This window comes from Mytilus californianus, unplaced genomic scaffold (genome assembly GCF_021869535.1).
Source record: "Mytilus californianus isolate M0D057914Y unplaced genomic scaffold, xbMytCali1.0.p SCAF_4, whole genome shotgun sequence".
Lineage (NCBI taxonomy): Eukaryota > Metazoa > Mollusca > Bivalvia > Mytilida > Mytilidae > Mytilus > Mytilus californianus.
The window spans coordinates 27,005,258-27,020,376 of record NW_026262690.1 but is presented as its reverse complement, the minus strand read 5'-3'; positions in this window follow the sequence as shown (position 1 = coordinate 27,020,376).

The following is a 15,119-nucleotide window of genomic DNA, read 5'->3' as shown; positions in this document are numbered from 1 at the left end:
TTTAAACATTATTATTGTTATTGCTACTACAATCTATATTAATTTAATACAATGTAAAAGTACGTTTAAAATAACAAAAATAATAATTTAATACTGGGGCTTACCTTGTCCACCTGAAATCCAGGTTATCATGCGATATCCATGTGATAAAGTCATATCTAATGTCAAAAGTTTACAATCTATCATTTTATTAAAGCACATGGTAAAATTTTACACACTACATGTACAAATATTTACCCGTTTACATATGTGTCTAAAGGAAAGGTAGATTAATTTCGAGTGTAAAATAATTTTGATAATAATCTATTGATTTAAATACATGTATACATTTAAGTGCTTTCAGAGAGAACATGTTATGCTAATGTTATTGAAAAATACTAATTATCTATACCTTTTTGTAAGTATATATTATTTGTTTTAGTACAATATGATTAAAAACATTATGTATACGTACGTAGTCTTTCCATATAATACCCCCAAAAGGTCAGCCAAAAGCCTACAAATATACAAAAGTGAAGAAAACAAAATATAATAACTAAAAATGGTATATCGAAATATGTATTTAATGTGAAGTTTCAGTTCTGTACATAGAGAAATTAATAATGATGCCGGATCATATTTTGTTAAACTATTTTAAACCGACTTATATTTGTTTCCTTATCGACAAAATACGGTCCGATTCAAGTTAGGTACCAGTTGAAATACGGCAAGATGCAATTGTATCGGAAGAAAAGAGATGGTCAGGACGCCTAAACATAATCATTTAACCCACGAAGCTTTTCTAACCTATTTCTTTCGAAAAGTTCCAATTCAAGTTATCACCTACTTGAGTGTATTTCCTGTTTCCAAGACCGCAACACAAACGTAATATGCATCAAAATTTATAATTTAATGTAAAGCATTTTTTTTTACTTTCGACTGTTGTGTGTGTTTTTTTTAGCTTGATTATAGTATGTTTTAGTCTTAGATGCATGATTTTTTTTATTAGTTGTTGTTGGCTTTGAACTAGCTGTCAGTAACTGCGAGTACTCTCAGATCTGTACTTTGTGTCTTTTTGTTGTGGGGAAGTATAAGTACCATGCCACGTCCACTCTGTGTTTTTGTTATATGTATTTCTATTTATATCCATCTGATGAGTTAAGCCTTTTTGAACTGATTTTTATAGTTTGTTCTTATGTTGTACTGTTACACCACAGTCCAAGGTTAGGGGGAGGGTTGGCGCCTTCAAACGAGTTTAACCCCGCCACATTCTGTATGTGCCTGTCCCTAGTCAGGAGCCCGTGAATCAGTGGTTGTCGTGTGATGCTGTGTAACATATTTGTTTTTCGTACATTATTTTGTACATACATTAGGCCGATAGTTTTCTCGTTTGAATTGTGTTACATTTGTCATTCGGTGCCTTTTATAGCTAACTATGCGGTATGGGCTTTGCTCATTGTTAAAGGCCGTACGGTGACCTATAGTTGTTAATTTCGGTGTCATTGGGTCTCTTGTTGAGAGTTGTTTCATTAACAAACCTACCACCTTCTTATTTATATAATACATATTTTTATTATCTTTACTTTTTTCATATTTAACTTACGACATTTGTTTGTTATTTGATGGGTTTGTGTTCCGTTCTGAAAGGGCAGTAACAAGATATTAAATTTTATTCAGACCTTTTCAGTAAAATGATTCACTGGCTATACAGATTTGAAATAACACACCTATAGTAAACCTTTAACTAGTTTTCAAACGAGGAGGTATCATAAGTCCCTGGAATTGTAAATAAAAACTTCAATCCTTTCAACATAATGGTATGATACTAAACCCCTAACGGGAGGGATTGTACTTGATTTTCATATGATGAAGACATAATCTTCCAATCAGTTTAATTGTGGTCTGGAGCTGGCATGTCAGTAACTGTTAGTAGTCCTTTGTTCATTTATGTATCATTGTCATTTGCTTAGTTTCTTTTTTACCTATTCTGACATCGGACTCGGACTTCTTTTAAACTGAGTTTTACTGTGCGTATTGCTATGTGTTTCTTTATTCTACATTGACTAGAGGTATAATGGGAGGGTTGAGATCTCACAAAACATGTTTAACCCTGCCGCATTTTTGCGCCTGTCCCAAGTCAGGAGCCTCTGGCCTTTGTTAGTCTTGTATGGTTTTTAATTTTAGTTCATTTATATGTTTTGGAGTTTAGTGTGACGTCCATTTTCACTAAACTAGTACACAATTTTATTTACGGGCCAGCTGAGGACCACCTCCGGGTGCGGGATTTTCTCGCTGCGTTGAAGACCCATTGGTGGCCTTCGGCTGTTGTCTGCTCTTTGGTCGGGTTGTTGTCTGCTCTTTGGTCGGGTTGTTGTCTCTTCGACATATTCCCCATTTCTATTCTCAATCTTATTATAAAATATAATTTATAAATGTATCAAATAATACAATATGATGAATACTTCAATGCAGAATTGTTGGCTGTTATGTCGTATTGATTTTATAAACATTTACAAATTAACATATTGGCCATATAACACATACATTGTAATGATTGGCAAAATTTGAATATGAGCCAAAGTCTTACCTTAACAGATATTTCTGAACACATCATCATATAAAAATAAGGAGATGTGGTATGATTGCCAATGAGACAACAATCCACCAAACATTAACAATCAGAGAAAAACGTGACCTTGTGCAGTGCTTAAATATAATAGGTTTCGACAGATTGTAGTACCGTGAAAGCGCATATGTGTATAACAATACTATTCAATATGGTTTTAATTTACTGATAACAAAATCAATATTTATACCAATAAAACACTATTCAAAGATCTAATAGCAGTGTAGAATTGGTACGTATGTCTAACGCGATCAGCGTTGCAAATGTATATCAAAACTGTGAATATCCAAACCAGAAACCCCAATATAAGACTGATTGTCACCTGAATGCATCAATATTTATGTCAGGACACAACGTGCTCGATTTTTTAGGCCATCTATAAGAGAATGATTTCAATTTAAATTTCATTTATTAAAAACGACGAGCAATATTATTTACAACAGGGGGGATAATCTTACAAAATGTATCATTTAAAAGCGTTTAATTCCTCTGATAAAAAGGTGGGGTACAAAAAAGGCCAATAACAAAAAGGTTGAGTACCAAAAAAGGCCAGTAACAAAGCAATTACAAAACTCACATCATATATACAAGGTGGTTAGTTACTGGGTTTGGTGGTAGGTAAAAAAGTAATCCAGAGAACATTTTTCGCCCTTTCTTGTCAGAGATAAATTTCAACGACATAACACATCTGTTATTTGATTGGTTCGCTGAATATATAATTGAATAATTATGAACTTTACACTTAGTTCAAATGACTGTTTAATACAAATGGCAGTTTCCACGAAGACATAAATGAATTTATTTTATGTTAAACATAATCAGTGTTGCAAATGTAAATAAAATCTGTGGATAGCCAAAAGAAAACTACCACATTTCACTGAATATTCCCTGAATGCAAGAACTTTTATGTCAGGACAGACCTTGTTTTGTATTTTGGAGGCCAATTATTAACACGTAGAAAGATTCCAGTCAGTCATCAAAACGACGAGAAAAGTATTTACAACCATGGGAGAGTTAATTTTACAACATATTGGTAAAATAAATCTTGTACATATATACCTACTGGTTTCCAAATATGATCTCCATGTTTCATCTCATAGAGACACAGCTTGGGAACGTTGCCAGTATAAATACAGTTGGATAGCGGTCAAATTGAATTCTCAGGAATACGCAAAGTAAAGGGAGTGGAAGTACAGAATTTAAATCAAAGCATCAACAGTGCTGTGATCCATCCTTTTTAGCTCACCGGGGCCCGAAGGGCCCCATGTGAGCTTATGCCATCACTTGGCGTCCGTCGTTGTCCGTCGTCTGTCGTCGTCGTCTGTCGTCGTAAACTATTTCAAAAATCTTCTCCTCTGAAACTACTGGGCCAAATACCTTCAAACTTTAACTAAATGTTTCTTAGGGTATCTAGTTTATAAATTGTATCCGAAGTTTTGATCCATCGACAAACATGGCCGCCATGGCTAAAAATAGAACATAGGGGTCAAATGCAGTTTTTGGCTTATATCTCAAAAACTAAAGCTTTTAGAGCAAATCTGACATGAGGTAAAATTGTTTAATTGGTCAAGATCTATCGGCCCTGAAATTTTCAGACGAATCGAACAACCCATTGTTGGGTTGCTGCCACCGAATTGGTAGTTTTAACAAAATTTTGCAGTTTTTTGTTATTATTTTGAATATTATTATAGATATATATAAACTGTAAGCAGCAATAATGTTTAGCAAAGTAAGATCTACAAAAAAGTTAAATGACCATAATTGTCAATTGACCCCTTAAGGAGTTATTGCCCTTTAAAGACAATTTTACACAATTTGTTCATCAAGTTTGCTAACATTTAAAAATCTTCTCCTCTGAAACTGCTGGGCCAATTACCATAAAACTTTAACTAAATGTTCCTTAGGGTATCTTGTTTATAAATTGTATCCGAAGTTTGTATCCATCGACAAACATGGCCGCCATGGCTAAAAATAGAACATAAGGGTCAAATGCAGTTTTTGGCTTATATCTCAAAAACTAAAGCTTTTAGAGCAAATGTGACATGGGGTAAAATTGTTTAATTGGTCAAGATCTATCGGCTTTGAAATTATCAGACGAATCGAACAACCCATTGTTGGGTTGCTGCCACCGAATTGGTAGTTTTAACAAAATTTTGCAGTTTTTTGTTATTATTTTGAATATTATTATAGATATATATAAACTGTAAGCAGCAATAATGTTCAGCAAAGTAAGATATAAAAAAGTTAATATGACCAAAATTGTCAATTGACCCCTTAAGGAGTTATTACCCTTTAAAGACAATTTTACACAATTTGTTCATCAAGTTTGCTAACATTTAAAAATCTTCTCCTCTGAAATACAGGTGAGCGATTCAGGCTCTTGAGAGCCTCTTGTTTTAGGTACAGGTAGTCGGACAATTTTTTTGATCTCATTTTCAATATTGATTTTTTTATACAAGCTTCTGTAAGACATTTATATAGTGACAACCTTCACAACTTTGGATAAGTTATTTGAGCCCAATTTTTTTTTAACTTGTGTTTAAACCCTTTTAACAGAAAAGAAACCAATGGACTGAATTATGAAATTGTTAAGCACAGAAAGCGATAGGGAAACACTCCTGGAAACGGTCTATGTTTAGACTTGACCATCCAGTAGTATTGGATTTCAGAAGACTTCTTCCACCAAAAAATTACCAGCGTTATTTTTCCTTTTTAAAATCACCCTTTTTAGCACATGAAATTCTCAGGAAAAAGAGTACTTTTCTAAGGTACTTCTGACAATCAAAGTAATCGTTATCACTGATGGAAAAACTTGAAGAATTGTGTGCATTATCAAACCATATTCTAAGGTATGGTGGTAAACAGAAATAAACTTGATATATCACTCTTGCCTTAAATTCAAAAATATAAATGGTTTTATTTTCAGTAAATAAAACAAGGTTGTCTCCCTAAATTTACTTGTAAATGGTTACTTTTGGGAGTATTTCTATGTTTAAACATATGTTTGCAATTTTAGGTTATTGATTTTTGATAAAAATTATATGACACTGAAGATGAACATTTTAATTAATTTTTATAATATTACTAAAAAGTTATATTCAACTGCCCAAAGATGGAGAATTTCTCAATATTGATATAAATTCTTATATTATTTCAATTTTTAGAAGGGGTACTGAATTTTAACATTTTTTTTTTAATTAAATAATTTTGACATGATTGGAAATAGAAATCTTTAAAAGTAGGTGTAGTATATTTTTTTATGGCGTATGACTTAGTAATGTCCAGAAAGAGGCATTGAAAATGCACATTTTCAACAACAAAATTTAAATAATTAATTTATATTTAACTTGGTTTCATTTTTCGCAGAGAACATAAAATCCTGTATTCAAATACATGTACATATACCTTACACTGTTAAATAGCAATATAATGTGGGAATAAAATACATTTGATTGAAGAAAATGCCCAGGTTAGAGTGTTGAATATTTGTTTATTGATTCCAGCAAATTGACCTTAATTATTGAATAATATCAGATGATTATAACATGGATTTTACAAGTAAAATAGACCCTGCTTGCATTTCTATACATATTTTGTTTTTTGTCTTTTCTATGCAAAAAAATGCACCTATTTAATCCTTTAAGTTAATCATTCAGCATCTTTGTGAAATAATTTACAGATTAAATTTATGTAATATAGCACAGATCAAATGTGAATATAGGTATACTATTGAGGTCAACAATTGACAATAAATTGTGTATTAAGATATCATAAATTGAACTTTATATTAAGTGTATTCAATTATGTAATACAAGAGCTATTATCTGTGGTCAATTAAGAATTTCATTAAAGTGGGGGTGATTCCAATTAATACTCTCACCTTTGAGTGAAATTGTTTGTAAATAATGACATGTGGCTATATAATTTTTTATATATATACGCAATCATAAGTTTGAACGTTGTTTTCAATTTAGACTTGGTTATATTTTTTCGTTTAGGCTTGTATTATATTTGCCTTTGGGTTTATATAATCCGTTCATCCTATTTCGACTCTTCAAAATTCAAGAGTCTGTCCTAAATTGAGGCAAATTATATGGCCTTCCAAATACCGTTTCGATTCCTAACATCACTGAAGATCATTAATTGTCGAAATCCGGATATGGTGTACTAATTTTTGCACCTCATGTTTGCGGTATACCATCTTTTCCACAAGTTTATTGTTTTCTGTTTGGTATTAAATTAATAATTGAGATCCATTTTGTTACATCTGGTGATCTGTTTATTTGGCAATCGCCATGGCAGTCAGCAGGGTTTAAGAACTTCCGTTGTTCGACCTGCTAGTCAAATGCGTTTTGTTAAAATATACTTTTTCACTTTTTTGGTCTTTTGGAAAATGTTGTTTGTGCTGTATTTAGACCACTCTACCAAGAAATTTGTTTTGCATGCACACGTATAAAAATTGCGGTTTTTATCCAACGCAATCATAGGTTTGAACGTTGTTTTCAATTTAGACTTGTTTATATTTTTTCGTTTGGGCTTGTATTATATTTGCCTTCGGGTTCATATGATCCGTTCATCCTATTTTGACTCTTCAAAATTCAAGAGTCAATCCCAAATTGAGGTAATTTATAAAAAAGAGTACTAGGATCCCTAAACCGAGCAAAAATGCCACCTTGGAATCATTTATTGACAATTTTAAGTCGGACATTATTAGAAATACTAGAAATAACAATAAACCTTTTGACAATCTTACCAATGAAGAACGAACTGCACTGAAAAATTTACGATCTAACGACAATATCGTCATTAAACCTGCAGACAAAGGCAGTGCAGTGGTTGTCATGGATAAATCTGCCTATATTCAAGAGGCTGAACGACAACTTGGCGATGCAAGGTTCTACCAAAAACTAGACTCTGATCCTACAACATCTTTTAGCAGAGAAATAACTGATAGTTTGGTAGAAATGCACAACGATGGTTTCATCGATGAAAAGACTCTAGAATATTTGAAACCAGAAAATCCAAAACCGGGCAGATTTTATCTTTTACCTAAAATTCATAAGGCCAATAACCCAGGAAGACCTATAGTTTCAGCGAACGGTCATCCGACGGAAAAAATATCGGAATTCGTTGACTTCCATCTTCGTCAACATGTTGAGGACTTACCATCTCACATCAAAGATACTACCGATTATCTTAGAAAATTGCAGGCCTTAAATCCACTCCCCTCCGACACGACACTTGTCTCTATGGACGTCACCTCCCTCTATTCCACATGCAGATGGCATTGATGCATGTAAAGAAGTTTGGAATTCCCGACCAGTGAAATATCCACCTACTGAATGCCTGGTCAAAATGCTCACGCTGGTACTCAAAAAAACAACAACTTCACTTTTGATGGAGACCATTATCTGCAAGTTAATGGAACTGCTATGGGCACCAAAATGGCTCCATCATATGCCAACATATTTATGGGCAAATTAGAAAAACAACTCCTTGAATCTTCCATCGAAAAACCGCTTTCCTGGTTTAGATTTATAGATGATGTGGATATGAAATGGAATAAAAGTGACGAGGATTTAGATACATTCATCACTCATGCCAACAACATACATCCAAGTATCAAATTTACTCATGAGAAATCTAAATCCAAAATCACCTTCCTCGATACCTCCAGCTCGCTCACAGATGGCATCATATCCACTGATCTATATTCTAAGCCTACTGACACTCACCAATATCTGTCCCCTAAAAGTTGCCATCCTGCTCATTGTACTAAGAGCATCCCGTACAGTCAGGCACTCAGAGTCAAGCGAATATGTTCCAACTCAGAAACAACTAAAAAACAACTACGTCAACTCGTAACCCGCTTGGAGAGAAGGGGCTACAAACACAAAACTATCCAAAAAGGCTTTCAGAAAGCGGAAACTATTCCAAGGAGTAAACTGTTAGAATACAAATATAAAAAGAAAAATAAAAGGACTCCATGTGTTCTTACTTACCACCCATCTCTCAAAAACAGCTTCGGTGTCATTCGTGAGCATTGGAAAACAGTTGAAAAGAATTCCAAACTATCCAAGATTTTTCCCGAGCCTCCCATGATAGCGTTTAGGCAACCCAATAGTCTGCGTAACCTGCTGGTGCGGGCTGAAGTTTCTGATAATAGAAGTACTTCTGGAGAATGTCGTTCGTGTGATGAAAAACGCTGCAAATGCTGCCTACAGATGCATCACTCATCAACTTTTCACAGTAAGGCAACCGAAAATAACTATAAGATATTTTGCAATGTTAACTGCAAAAGTATGAATGTTATTTACATTCTAGAATGTTCGGTTTGTGGCCTCCAATATGTTGGTGAGTCAAAGCAGCCTTTCCACAAACGCCTCAATGGCCATATGAGTGATATCTCTAAGAAGCCACTTCTCCCAGTTTCTCAGCATTTCAGACAGTCTGGTCACACACTTGATGACTTTAACCGCATGAAGATCCTAGTGATTGAACAGAACATTCACTGGAGTGATGCCCAGCGACAGGTTCGGGAAAGCTTTTGGATAAAGGAACTAAATGTACATCATCCAAACGGCATCAATAAAAAATACTAAGTTTTATTTTTCACTCATTTTGGGTTGTAAATATACACAGTCACGTATATTTGAGTATTGAGTTTTGTTTTATATTATGATGTTCAGGATTTTGGATTAAATCAATAGACCAAAACTTACCTGTATTATTGAGCTATTTTTATACATATTATCAGTATTGTTAAAATAATTGACACCGAAGAAGGCTATTTGTTAAGCCGAAATATTTGTCAACACGATTTATTAACAACATCTTCGTATAATACCATCTTATATTAGTATCGTTGTGCAAATCTCTAGACTTATATATATATATATATATATATATATATATATATATATATATATATATATATATATCATACCGTATTGTATCAGTACTCTTACTTGTCTAAGGGAATAATTGGAATGATAGCATTTAAAAAAAAAGTATTAGAACCAACTTTGGTATCAATACAACTGATTAAGTTTGATATATTAGTTTTTCATATTAATTCATAAAAAGTAATCTAATTATAAATTTTTATTAACAAGAACTATATGTAAGTGTATATATAAAAAAAAGTAGCTGTTCGACCAACATTTTCCTAATTTAAGGGCAAATAACATGTCAAAAGTTGGCAGTAGATGATTAAAATAGTGAATAAAGTTTCTGAAAGTTATAAAAACACATAATTAGTATCATGATATGTCTTCAACATAGAATTCTGCACCATCTCAAAATCCGGGGTGATCACATGGATCCAGCATGACTGAATCAAAAATAACTGAAAAACTCTTAGAAGTTTTGGCATATAAATGTTTATATGAGGATGTGGATATGATTTTTTTTACAAAACTTCATAGTAAAAGTGATACAGCTTTAGCCATAAAAGGAGTCCCTATGGTAAAATTATATTGTCTATACTTCCAGAAGTTGAAAGTTGTAAAAAAATGAAAACAAAACGATATAAACTGCGTGTGTCAGAAGCGCTTTTCTGGATTACCTTCCCCATGAACGCTAAAATCCGAATATTTGGAAGCCAAGGATGAAGAAGATTCAAAACAGCTGAGCTACATCACCAAAAATGTACCTTAAATAATAGTCAAACCATCTAGGGTCTACTTTGCCTGAGAGAGTTGAAATTTAGTTTCTTAATAATTTCTAAATTTATAATCGGGCATTTTAAGGTTTGCTATAAATCATGTCAGCACCGAAGTATTGACTTCTAAGCTGAAGATACCCTTTGGAACTGAAAGTCTACCAGCAACGGTTTCAACCAGTTCTGTAATCAAAGAAAAATGTCATGCGTCCGGAGCGCTTTTCTGGATTTACCTGCAACCTATAGCACATTTTTTTGGATAAACTTTGCGTCAAATAAAGAAATTAGGAGTCTTAACGGAAATATGAAATGCAAACTATCAAAATCTTAATCTTTTGCGAACATGTAAAATATGAAACTAGTATTTCTTAGAATTAAAACCAGAGTTAAAATGAAGTGGTATTAAGCAATGATAATAGGCCATCGTACGGCCTTTAAGTCTGTTATAAAACTTTGTATTAATACATTATCGAAGCATACATATTCCATTTGAATATTTGATTCAACCCGATAGTCGTGTTGTTATGAACTTTAATCATCCGTTTTACTTTTCATCTCAAGCTGCCATCCATACGTGCAGAATCCAACTTTCAATAAGAAAATTTTAAATCTTTTAATGCCTTTACAAGTTTGTTTCAATTCAAAAGTCACATAGTTTATGTAATGTTAACGGGTTGATGAAAATAATTCTTGTATGCCTCAGTAATATTGGATATACATTAAAGAATTGCATTAATTACACTATATATATATATCCCTTAGCTTTGATTGCATAACACTTATTCATGAAATTGCATCACAAGTAACTGCTCTTTACTTATATAACATAACAATAGGCTATGACTGTAAATTATTCGTATATTATACAGATTTAAATCAAAGTACTGACGTGCTGCTTACTCGGATAAACCAAAGATCTGATGGCTGGCAAATAAATTTAAAAAAATGTTTTACCTCCATATAGACTATACGAGCAGTTGCTTTTTCAAGTCAAATATCAAACATTTCAGCCACGTTTAAGACATTAACATACTAGTATTTAACATGTAGTCAATTGTCTAGGTTCAGTGGGTCGAAAGGGATAACAAAAAAAATTAAATGTGGTTTGCACTGTCTGAAGCCTGGATAATACATTTAATGAATGCATTTCGATCAGACACCCTTCCCCAATATAACATTGGAGAAATATATGTGAATATAATTATATACTCATGTGACGCTTGCTTGTGTAGACAGTATGCGTAGTTTGCCCTTTTCCTTAAAACTTCAGAGTAGACCTTTTTTGTTCTTTGATTATGTTTTAAATATTTCTAATCTACGAACTGTTTCTTAATTATGCCATGACCCCACCAATGCATAACATATTAAATTCATTTAATTTCTATCATGTATATAGTAGCAATTGTTTATTTGTCTTTATGAATTGTTCAAACGAAAGAGGTAAATCACAGAAGCATATTTTGATTCGCTTAGTTTAATCAGTAGTGGATCAAGGAACTATTAACAAGGGGTGTGGTTACATGTCAGTTCGGGGAGGAGGAAGGAGCCAAATATTCTATTATACTAAATATTAATATTCAAGGTATGAATAAGTAGATAATTAGTTAAAAGTCAGCGAGTCAGCAACCTAACATAAAAGATTGACATGCATAGACATCTATTGACTACTTGCCATATTGAAAATTCAAAGTCTATCTGAAATATCGTTTTGCTTGTATTCAGAAATTGAATTAAGTGCTTGCTAAACTTCAAGGGGGTTGGAGCAAGAGGCAAAACTGAACTACTTCTAGACTATATGACTATAGAAAAGTTTGTTTTTTTGCTTTCCACTTTAAGAATCCCCCCCCCGGCCCAAAAAAAAAACCACACACACATACACACATACACAAACACATTTTCAGTCTAATCCATATAATGAAGAAGAAAACAGTTACCTACTACAGCGATCCCTACCACATATTATATGGTATAGACCTAGCATGTCATGGCTTGAAAACCTAAAACAGTTTTGGTGTTTAACAAAGTGGGCTTTCTTTCTGGCAAAATACAAAAGAAATATTGTCCAAGGTCAGCAACTAAAAGCATGAAGAAATACATCTTGTTTGACGATTCAAATGCATCGTTGTCATTCTTAAATTGTCTGCATGATAGTAACCATTTTCGAATGTGAGCGTTTAAATAGAGAGATGTTGCTGAAAATGGATTAGCACTAATGAACGTGAATTATATATTTACCTTGATATGATAGTTTAAACTTTTCGGGCAACATAATGATGTTATATGATCAGAGTATAAACCTTGCCGACACACTAAGCCTGATTCGTTACGTGCTTTTTCACAAGAAAACAGTCCACAGGTAGACACGTTAGCCTACGCGGACAAATTATTCCAACTCCGAGTTGACCAGTCTATGCTCTTACTCCTAAATGCCGCGTGGCTAGCGGAGAAGCAGCAAAGACGTATTTCCAAGTCTTTTGTTTTACCCGGCCGGGGTTCGAACTCACAACTTCCCGCACTCGAGGGGAGCACGCTATAAAAAAACACGAGGTGGTCAAAGAAAAATAGAATTAGAATAAATTTTGTAAACCATGTGTTACCATTTGTTTTATGATTACCTATAATGACATATGAATATCAACAAAAAAATTGAAATATTTTGAAAGTTCGTTTTGGTGACACTCCTGAAAAATTTCTGGATCCGTCCCTGTTGATACTTACTAACATTCTACAAAAACAAAATGAGGAAAGGAATAGTACTTTGCTAATGTTTTCTTAACGTTTACTTCGAATCATTTTATTTATGCATGTTATCAAAAAAGTAAAATCACAAAAATACTGAACTCCGAGGAAAATTCAAAAAGGAAAGTCCCTAATCAAATGGCAAAATCAAAAGCTCAAACACATCAAACGAATGGATAACAACTATCATATTCCTGACTTGGTACGGGCATTTTCTTATGTAGAAAATGGCGGATTAAACCTGGTTTTAAAGCTAACCAAACCTCTCACTTGTATGACAGTCGCATCAAATTCCATTATATTGAGTTCACATTTTTTACATAGATAAACCTTATAATGATTACTTAAATATACGGACGCACACATACTAATGTCTTCGAAGCAATTATTCTATAAGAACTATTGTACAAAATAAATGCATCCAGTTTCATGTATTAATCCCATGTTAAACAATACCAGAAGAAACTAGTGATGGTATTCAAAAGGTAGATAACTCTGTATAATTACGTCTGTCATATTGTTATTCACGAGGAACATGCATATTTATACAATTCTGCGTCACGTAGCATTATGGGTACTTAGATAACCCATGTATCCGTTTTTATGATATTCATGATTTTTATTGATATATATTTCTCAAAGCAAAACATGTTGATTACAAATAAATATTCTTAAAAAAATATTTTCGTGAAATTTCATTGATAATACTGATATATATATATATGAACCGATAGAGAATTTCATTTTGCACTCGATAACGTCAGTGTATTTTAAAAGAAATAAGATGTGGTGTGAGTACCAATGAGACAACTCTCCATCCAAGTCACAATGTATTTACATGTATACGCAGTAATGCGTTTTTAAAAGCACATGCAGAAACTGCCCAATAACATTACTTCGGATTCCCTCACGTTAATCCGAGTAAAAATCTATTCTTTCTATGTATATTCATTCACTGTTTACAATACAGCATATCACGTTCAAATTTAATCGCTCTAAATCTCCTTTAATCCTATTTAATGTATCTCCTGTGACACAGCTCATCAATCGAGATCGAGGCCTGTAACAGTAACACCGATTCACATTCGAAATACTTGTATAACAATGTAATTGTCTGTGCACAATCATAATTATTCTGGAATGTGACCAAGCATATAATAGAAAAGTAATCGTTTTTATTTTTCTTAGTTGGAGTCTGAGGATGTTACATTTGTCAGGACATAATGCGTCATTCTTGCTCCCATTTTAATGTTACCTCGATGTCTTTTTGAAATTAAATACAATTATTTTGAGGGATAAAAGGGTGATAAATGATGCTGTCGTTTGCAAAAAGATCACTATATATGCTATTAGTATATATAATAAAAGTATGTCCCTCGTAATATGCCCTGAGAAACGCCAGATATTACTGGTGTTTTTCGGATGTTTTATGTGTTCAAGTACTGTTGGAGTTCTGTTGGAGAGGAATGATTTAATTAACTTAGTTGCGTGCTCAGACATTCCATTGTGTCTTTAATTTGTAAAGGATTCATATGTGCGGCTTTTTATCAAAGGCTTTTGCAAAATCCATGATAAGTAGATCAGTTTGTATATTTTTGTTATTGTTTTTGCAAGTTAATGTACACGATATAAAATCTGTGATTCACACGATCTTACAGTTCTGAAACCTCGTTTTAGTTCGTAAAGTATTTTATTTTATCAAGATAATTCATCATGTTTATGAAGTATTATTTTCATTTACTGGATAGTATAACTGTATGTTAGTTATTTACATGAAAACCATATTAATGATATTGACAATCACTATGTAATAACACAAGAAAGAAAAAACGTATGCCTCATTACATTTCTCAAACAGGACACATTTAAATAATAAAATATTTGCCTTTTTGTATTTAATTCATTTATAAAATTTTGCACTGTCCATAGTAACATAATACATATGTAATGGGTCATTGTCCAACTACAACAAAATGGGATCAAATTGTAAACTAATTAATATAAATTATGTATAAATTCCAAAGAGATACTTTCAAAGGTAACGTAATACAACTCTAGGCTCAACTGTCCTTTAAAATTGTTAGGAATTAAGAGTTTTTGTTATAAAAAAAA